Below are 9,961 nucleotides of genomic sequence, written 5' to 3' on the forward strand. Positions count from 1 at the left end.
AATAGACGTAAGAGCTAATATAAACCCCACACATAGGAGAATAGTAAACCGATGGGTTGCCCCTCATGAAACATTTAGATTAAAGTCTTCAACAAAATAGATGTTAGGACATGTAAGATTAAATAATTCTGATTGCTGTTAGAACAATAAATAAAAATAATTATCTCCGTATGAACACTATATTAAAAAATGAAACAACTCAACTATAACTATTATCATAGATAAACAAGTGACTATTATATATTAATGAATACATTGGTGTAACCGTGTCTTATTATTAAACAATTTAAATAGTTAATGTTTTATCTTCTTTTTCAACCAGTTTACTGTCCAATATGTAACTCCAATGAATATATAATCTAGATAATTCCAAAAAATATCATTATGCCATTAGTATGTAATTAGTAAATGAAAAGGATGTGAAATGATATTTTTATAAAGAACTTAACCGAGAAAATAAGTATACAAGTAGATTCTGAACATTTTCTCAAAGATTTTATTACGATCATCAATCTTATTTAATAACATAAATAATATTTCATAATATAGCATACGTGATCTACGGAATCTGTGGTTTAGTCCCAACCACACCGTCAAAACGTACAAAACAGGAACCATTGTTATTAATAATGTTAGTACCATAACGGTTCTTTACTCTCTCATAAGAAAAATACTTAAAAATTGATGTAACAAGTTTAAAAAAATATAATAAACATTATAAAAATCTACAACATAAAAATATATATATTAAAAATATTTCATATATTATCAAACGTCACATATGACAACAAAAACACGAATTTTAAATAATAATTAAAAACAGAAAATTGTACAAGTATATACAACTATGTATAATCAATCGAATCAAATATTTCATGAGAGTATATATGATTAATTAATAAATTATGTTTACAAATATCTGAAATGATTATGTTATTATAAATGAATATTTTCTTGTATACAACGATCGATAAATTTTATTCATATATTTAAACTGCAAAATATATTCAGTAAAGTCTAAGGTGACCCACAGATGGCAACACTATATTTCTTCACACAAATGTCAAGCTGTCAAAAATCACGTGTTGGCAGCATGTATTAGCTGTCAAACGCACCGCATGCGACTAACGCAACTGATATTAACAGACTCGAATTTCAAATTTGATAAAAATTAATACGCATTTCGGAACCAGGGATGAACAACCTGAATGATAATGGAGTGATATTATAAAATTATGTACCATTAAATACCGTCACTTGTCGTGAATAGTAACATACTCGAATTTAAAATTTATTAAATATATAATACGCATTTCTAAATCAGGGGTAAACAACCTAAATGATAATGGAATGATATAAAATTATGTACATTAAATACCGTTGCTTGTTAGTGAATATTAACAATCGAATTTAAAATTTATTAAAAATATATTGCAAATTTCGAAATCAGGGGTAAACAACCTAAACGATAATGGAATGATATTATAAAATTATGTGCCATTAAAAATATTATAAAACTTTGTACCAGGAAATATCGTCGCTTGTAGTGAATATTAACAGACTTGAATTTAAAATTTATTAAAAATATAATATGCATTTCCAAATCAGGGGTAAATAACCTAAATAATAATCAAATGATATACAATTATGTAGCATTAAATATCGTCGCTTGTGATAAATAGTAACAGACTCAAATTTAAAATTTATTAAAAATAGAATACGTATTTCCTAATCAGAGGTAAACAACCTAAATGATAATGGAATGTATTATAAAAGTATGTATCATTAAATACCATGTGGTGAATAGTAACATTTCCAAATAACAATTGAAACTTTATTAAAAATATGGTGAGTGAATTATGAAATTTTAATGGATATAATAGAATCCATTATATAAATTGTACACACACGCACATAATGCATATTAAAATGTTATATCTATAATTTTACACACTCCAATATTTTAAACCAAGCTTTTTAATCAAATACTATTTTTTGGACTAATATAAAGTGTCTGGCGTATAGCTCTGTACGGATCAGAGACATGGTCTCTAAGAAAAGCCGACAAAAACTTTCTGGAGAGAAAATGTGGTGCTGGAGACGAATGCAGAAGATGGACATATAACAGTTGAAGAAGCGCTGAGAAAAGTAAGCAAAGTGAAAGAGCACGATCAATAAAAGTAAAGGAAACTGGATCGGATCCATTCTGCCAAAAAGCCTCATATACAATGTCGTCGAAGGTAAAATAAAAGGACTAAAAAAGTTGGAAAGAAGAAGAATGCAGATGGTTGATGACTCACGCGAGAAAAAAAAAATACAGGGAACTGAAAGCGGAAGCTCAAGACGAGAAAGCATGGAAGCAGAAGTTTGGAAAGGAAAATTCATAAGAATGAATAAAAAGTAATTGATGGTAATGGCGATGGAAATAATAAACAAGGGAGGGAAAAAGAATCATTGATTTATGGTGCTCTCATACCATGGACCTGCCTGCTGGCAGACCACTATTTGTTATTATTTATGTTAATTTTTACACATGTCCTGAAATGGACAACAAGTCAAACTTTGGAAACTTCTAAAATCTTTTTAGTACTTAAATATATATATACCTTGGAGTAACTTTGATGTTGAGATATATGGGTGGGCTCTTCTAAAGCGGTACATCAAATAAAAGACAAAGATTTATAAATCAATCATAAATTTTTCCTAACGTTTGACTTAAAATTTCTGTCACCCCATTATGGGTCTTACATCAATAGATGTACACAAAACATATAATTTAGCACTGCTAATTATACACTAACTTGTCTGTGACAAAGATAATTTTTATTATTTTAAGTGACGTTGTACGATAAAAAAATATTAACTGAATGAATAATTTAAAAAGATAAAATTTTCTGACCATCGTCAAATATTTTGAAAAATTGACATATGTTAATGTATCATAAATTACATTAAATATTTGTTGTTAATAAACTTAAAAACTTTCAAAGTATACTCCCTAATAAAAGTTACTCTTACCTTATAAAGAATAATAAATAAGAAATGAAAATGAATTCACTGTCCAGTTATTAAGTAACGCGGATATATACTAGTGTACTAATATATATATTTAATATTGTTTATCTACAAATTATTCGAAATCTAGAATCAAATTTATCAGACTATGACAACAGCTGATGATAATGAAACATGCATACATGTATATCCATGGTGTGATAAGAATGATTGCAAAATATGTACATACTCAGAATATTTTTGCCAAATCGAAAAATTATGTTTTAAGCTGCTATTGAACCTAACTGACCTTTTCCGCTGTTTTCATATGTTACGATATTTTCATCATTTCTTAAATAATATTCAATCATGCAAAGCGTTGTTTGTTTTACAATAAATGATTAAAATTGCAAATTTTGAAATGGTACAGATAAAGATGATAACATCTTCAGAATAATTCAGGATTAAAATGACGAAATTTATAATAATAGATAGATACATATATAATTTGCAATATAGAGATAGATTCACAAAAACTTAGCAGTGTATGTATTACTTAGTTTTTTAAATGTTATTTAACAGCAAACAGAACTTAACTAGTTTTATGAGCTGTTGTGCTGATTTATAGACTGATTATCGTGGCTTTATTGATAGCAACCCAAACGGTTTTCCTATCTCTCTGATAAGTTCATTATTACGGTTTATGTGATGCCAGGGAAAGGCTATTTTCACCTAAGAACGTCTTTCCATCTAAATTTTGAAGTGAAAACCAATGCCAAGCTGTCGAAAGGAGGGTATCGAACCAAGAACCTCTGAATGGTCCATAGCTTTAAACCACTATATTAGCTTTAACCATGTAATGTATATTATAATATACTATGTTTACTGTGTGTGCAATAAATATGCTTAGAAAATAAAGTATGAGATATGAGTGAAAATATATGCGACAATGTAACATACACAGTGTATGATAAACGTATAAATCGGTGATAAAAATGATTATTAAAATCAAGTAGGACACATTGTAAAATATCATACAAAAGAAATACGTATAAAGAACATCAAACATACAATTAAGGATTCTCAATCACGAAAAAATGCCTAATAACAGAGTCTAAAATATGAAGCCAAATCAATCTTATATAATTCGCAATTTTTACTTTTTTTAGATAGCATTTTAAAGATCCTGCGAGCTGAGCTATAAGCCTTCAATTTTTTTGAACAGAAACTTTCAGCAATATGAGCTGTAGTGATGATATTTCTTAAAGTCTAATTGTAGAAGGTAGTCCTATCTATATTTAATATTTTTTTTAAATAATATTTTTTCTAATTTCAAAAATCTTGAGAAAATATATCACTTGCCACTGCTTGATATCAGGTTATCCAAAATGCGGGTTGGAACTTGAGAGTTTGTGATTATGAAGCCAGGCGTCAGCGTTATATAATTTAATAAAATTATTTGCAGAAAGTATATATAAAAAATATCACATATTATTGAATTGATTATACAGGGTGTCCCAGAACTTAACATCAAGCCAAAACTTCTATTATTTCACTAGATTTTTTGTATTATGAAACTATCGAGTAATTTGCCATGTTGCAATTCTGATTAAATTCGCCAACTTTACATGGAACTTACAAACATACTCTAGTAATTTTTTTTTAAAGAAAAAACCTCTCAAAGTTGACCGATCTTAAAAATGATGAATTCACAGTTTTACGAAAAGTCTTAATTCTTAAAAACTCGTGGAGAAATTGTGTCATTATTTCAGACTGAGGTTCTAGAAATGTTATTTACGATTACGAATCCAAAGTTTAAATGAACAAAATTAATAAAACTTCACCATAAAAACCAAAAAATGGTCACAATTTCACCAAAGCTCTAGGTTGCACTTAAAAGCTCATATTTCTAAAAGACGTGAGATAATAATTTTGTGGCGCGCTGTATATATTATTGATAAAAATTAACTTATATTTTTGATGAATTTAATTATCAAAAGAGTTTAAAAATTGTATTAACTGGCAGAAAATGCTGCACTAAAACTTTTTATTTTATTTGCTATTTTATTATTATTGCTTTTTTAGTATTTCGTCATAGACATGCAAATTTTATCTGACCGGTTAAATCAATATGTAATAAATTAGTATAATGTAATTGGTTTGCAGTATAATTGGCTTTTTTCTTGTATTCAATGTTTTAATTCTGTATATTTTTGTTTAACACTCGTACCGTATTTTTTTTCGGGAATATGATATATGAATGAATAAGTTAACAAATTATAAATATTTATAAAAAAAATAAGATTTTTTCATGTCTGGGACTAGTAAATACAAATTAAAAAAATATCCCAATACATATTATATAATTGGATAGGGCATCCATGTAGATTGGTGGTTAGAAGATGTGAATAAGGTTATATGTCTGCCTTGGACAGCCTGATGTCAAGCAGTAGTGCAATGGTTTTCACATGAAATATAGATAGCAATATGTTTCCAAGTGAAAATAGCCATTAACCAACATTGCTGCACCATTAATTTCATCAGTAATACAGTAATTGTAATAATAAATTTATCAATACAACTGTTTGGCAACAACTGGTTTGGCATTCTATTGCAATATATACGATCTAATAGCCTTATGTTATATCTTTCTCTTCATATCGCATTTTATTAGGAGTTCATGATTTTATTACATAGATAACAAAGAACTGCGCCACACAATTGCAATAAATATCAAGTACCATGAAAAATAATCTCATCGAATCATATCCAAACAGCTTAATATACTTGAAGCGGACAGATATCAACAATAATTGATAACAAGTTAGTATTAATCTTTAAATTAAAATTATTTTCATACAATAACTGCAAACGAAAACAAATCAAGTTCGAACTATAAGAGACTTTCGTTAGATGATTGACAAGTTTAATTATAAAAGTTTATATTAGCATATATAAACATAAATATTTAAATCATGCAAGGCATTGTCATAGAACTATTCTTATAACTCGCTAGCGACAAATATGCAACTATAAATATTTGCCATTTTCGGACAATCATATTTAGTTAAAATTTAGTATAATATTTTTATTATTTTTTGAACAGCGATCGGAACTACGTATTCTATGATTTATATTTCATATCAAACATCCTTAGCCAAAATTTTTCACGAGAGGGTAACCACTCGTGAAAAACCAACTTTTCATTTTTATGCGTAGATTTTATGTATATATGAATAATGTATATATATATATATATATATATATATATATATATACAGGGTGTCCCAGACTTTAACATCAAACCGAAACGGGATGATAGTATTGACCTGAGAAAGTTTAGAAAATAATATCTTACGTTGTTTGTAAATTATGAGCTTTTAAGTGCAACTTAAAGCTTTAGTGAAATTATGACCATTTCCAGTTATTGTGGTTAAATTTTATTAATTTTGGTCATTTCAACTTTGGAACCATAACCGTGAATAACATTTCTAGGACCACAGTAAAAATAATGACACGAGTTATTTTGCCTCGACAATTGCCTCGAGTTTTCAAGAATTAAGACTTTGTGTTAAACCATGTATTTAAATTTTTAAAAGCGGTCAACTTTGAGAGTCCCTCCTTTAAAAAAAAAGTACTAAAGTGTGTTGAAAAGTTTCATCAAAAGATGGCGCATTTAATCAGGATTGTATAATCGTACAACTCTTGATAATTTTATATTGAATTGAAAAATTTCGAGTAAAAAAAATAAAAACCAAAAAATACATGATTTTTCCTGGTACATTTCACTCACATCAAGATTACTATACATAGTATATATTACTATTAGAGATCTATAACCCCAAGTCAAAAACTTGATATTATACTGCTTGATATCGAGCTGGTCAAGGTTGGATTCGAACCCGTGACTATTGTGTTCGGACGGGCTAATGCTTTGAAAATGACAAATATAACAAATATTAACAAAATATTAAAATATAACAAATTAACGATTTTTTTGTATTAAAACATATATTATCTAATACCTATTTGTTAGAAACGCAATAAATATTTATGCGTATTTTTTTTCGATTTTATGAATAATGTAAAATTAGATAGTTATGTTTTCATTATTTAAAAATTATTATATGTTTAAGTAATCCTTGATACCAAACAGGGAGAAGTCAAAGTCTGTATATAAATTTATTACACAAAAAATTTAAAAAAAAAGGAAAAAATAACATTAATTAATTTAATTTTGTAATGTCAAAGTTTATCAATTAATAATTTATTAATATTAAATAATTATGATAAAAGAACGATCACTGATAACAATCTTGTAGAAAAAATAAACTAACTAATTGGAAGAGATAAATTAGCAAAACATGTTAATTTTTTTTATAAAAACCGTTGGTAAAACTCGACAAATTAATTTCTATTATTTTAAAAATATTAGATAGTACTAAAAGACAAAATTAATTAAATGATTTCATATATATACTTATAAATTTTATTAATTGAAAATTATAATTATTAATTAATTTAATTAATCACTATGATTAAAGCATTACGAATTTCTTTATGAATTCAATGGAACAAAACCAGTATCTAAAAATAAATTCGTAATATGTAATTTTCCAGATTATTTACGCTTTGCATCAATAATTTTATCGGTAGACATCGCGACAAATGAAACAATTCGAATTTAGATGTTACTGTCACCAAGTGATATAATTATACAATTACATACATGCATACATAAATAATTAAAAAAATTATTACATATAACTTTCACTTTTCGGGCACATTGTCATTTATCATTATTATTTACACATACATTTGTATTTTTTATTATTATATAGATTATAATATAAAATTATATTTATATATATTTGTCGTATTAAAAATTAATTAATATTGATAATTATTTATTTATACTTGATATGTGTCATTATTGAACAATTGTATAAAATTGAATAGATAAATTGCTTTTGATGTAGTTAGTTATATTCTAATAGTTGTAGAATACTAAAAATGATGTCTTACTTTCGGTAACACAGGAAGAGAATTGAAGGAAATGGAAAAGAAATCAGCAGATCTTATGACAATATAAAAGAATTCAGCAAATCTTCGGACATCATCTTTTTTCTTTAAATAAAATAATCAAATAAAATAAGAGAGTTAAAGGCGTGATTGAAATTAATCTTTTGTTCCGAATCATAGTTTTGAATTGGTTTGGAATCTTGGAGTTATGAATATGTTGATTGATTATCTTGCAGATATTTAGTACAAATACAATCTTTGCAATCCACTCTACAACAAATATATCGGCAATCTAAAATATTGTATATAGTGGTAAATATTGAGCTTTAAAAAAAAACGGAAATATGGAATATATCTGAAGATTTGAATCTAAAAATGTACTTCATATAAATAAAACACACAAATAAAATATTAATAAAAATAGAAAATATAGAACATATCTGGAGAAACTAAAAATCAACTAATTATAAATAACATACTAAAAACACCTATTCCATAAAAGAACACGTAACTCGAAAAGTTCGCTCGTATATAGAAAAAACCGTGCTAAACGAAAATCACCATAAAAAAGCCCTCTTTGTCCGTTTTTAATATGATGAATAACAAACATATTGAACAAAAAATAAATATGAATATCTTTAATATCAACACAATTAATAAATTGTAGCTTGTAAAACAAAAATTAGCAATATCTATTATTTTTGCATTATTACGGAGACAGTACGCAATTTCAATTTGGTTTGTAAAGATATAACTTGTTTTACTCTCTAGTTTTTTTATTTATTTCTCTTGCCGTTGTCAAACTATAATTTTTTTATAAATGATTGATTTTGTAATATTCTGTTAGGTGCTCACTTTAAATAAAATAATTAAAAACAATGATGCTCTTTCTTTTAGTATTTCAAACAAACTAGCTTACGCACACATAAGATTTAGTTTTGATCATAAACGGGCAGTTCCAATCTTATCTACATATTTCTATCATAGACATAGATTATTAAAAATTCTTAGCTGTAACAACATTTGTAGTGTTGTATTTTGACAGTACAATATTTTGATAGTAAAACAATGGAAATGTTATTATAGATATATATAAGCAAATTATAGTTTAGTGTTAATAATTTCGTGTAGATGCAAATTAATAAATTTCGTTAAAAAAGAAATATTTTAAAAATCATGTAAGATAGAATACGTGTAAAACAAATACCGTGTAAAACGGAGAGATAGATGTATAATAAAATATTTTTTAAAGTTATTTTACATTTCTAAATGTTCCTAAATTCAGTAAATGAATATAATTAAAAATAATAAGATCTATATGTAACAAAAAGAAAACTGTTAGGTAAAAAAGATACCTCTCCTTGTTTTTTTTTTTTAAAAAATAGCATAATAAAATATAAGGAAGGCATTATGCCTAATAAAGCATAATATATATAAGAAAGGAGAAAAATTGCAATATATAGACACAGACAATACTTGGTTGATACAGACTTATATTAGGTTGTCAAATATCTCCCTTCCGCTTTTTTGCTATTGGTTTATAATACAAAAAGGCGGAAGGGAGATATTTGACAACCTAATATTCAAAATATTTTTTTTCGCCGCTATGAGTCGATCAGGAAATAGTTTGGCATGGCGTGTTTGCCATACCAAACTATTAATAAAATAATATAATACAATTTTTATATTCATATCTATTACATTACTTTTCATTCGATACTTTCTGAAAATTGGAATATACAAAAAAAAATTATTGATATGTACATTTTTTATATCACGCATTGTTTTATAATTCATTTGTATTATTATTTATAAAATGAACGAATTTAGGTTAGTAACGACAAAATTCGTAAAAGTCACTAACCAAATTAAAATATTACTAAATCTAAGATATATTTAATTCTTCAAAAATCACACGTCTTTAATCACAACGATCCCAGATATA

General features: G+C 26.3%; 1 protein-coding gene across 5 annotated transcripts in view; it reads right to left on the bottom strand.

The window, feature by feature from the left end:
* LOC113378806 (acetyl-CoA carboxylase) overlaps nt 1-9,961 on the bottom strand; it is a 78,099-nt gene that overhangs the window by 42,326 nt on the left and 25,812 nt on the right. The window contains exon 1 of one of the 5 annotated variants that reach the window (XM_026619410.1): nt 3,019-3,047. The exons of the other annotated variants lie outside the window; for them this stretch is intronic. The gene's annotated coding sequence lies outside the window, so the exon portion shown is untranslated. Of the gene's footprint in view, nt 1-3,018; nt 3,048-9,961 lie in introns of those variants that run through there. 5 annotated transcript variants of the gene reach the window in all.

Source organism: Ctenocephalides felis, unplaced genomic scaffold, assembly GCF_003426905.1.
Source record: "Ctenocephalides felis isolate EL2017-DRISC unplaced genomic scaffold, ASM342690v1 CF-g0.4_SCAFFOLD_01886, whole genome shotgun sequence".
Classification (NCBI taxonomy): domain Eukaryota; kingdom Metazoa; phylum Arthropoda; class Insecta; order Siphonaptera; family Pulicidae; genus Ctenocephalides; species Ctenocephalides felis.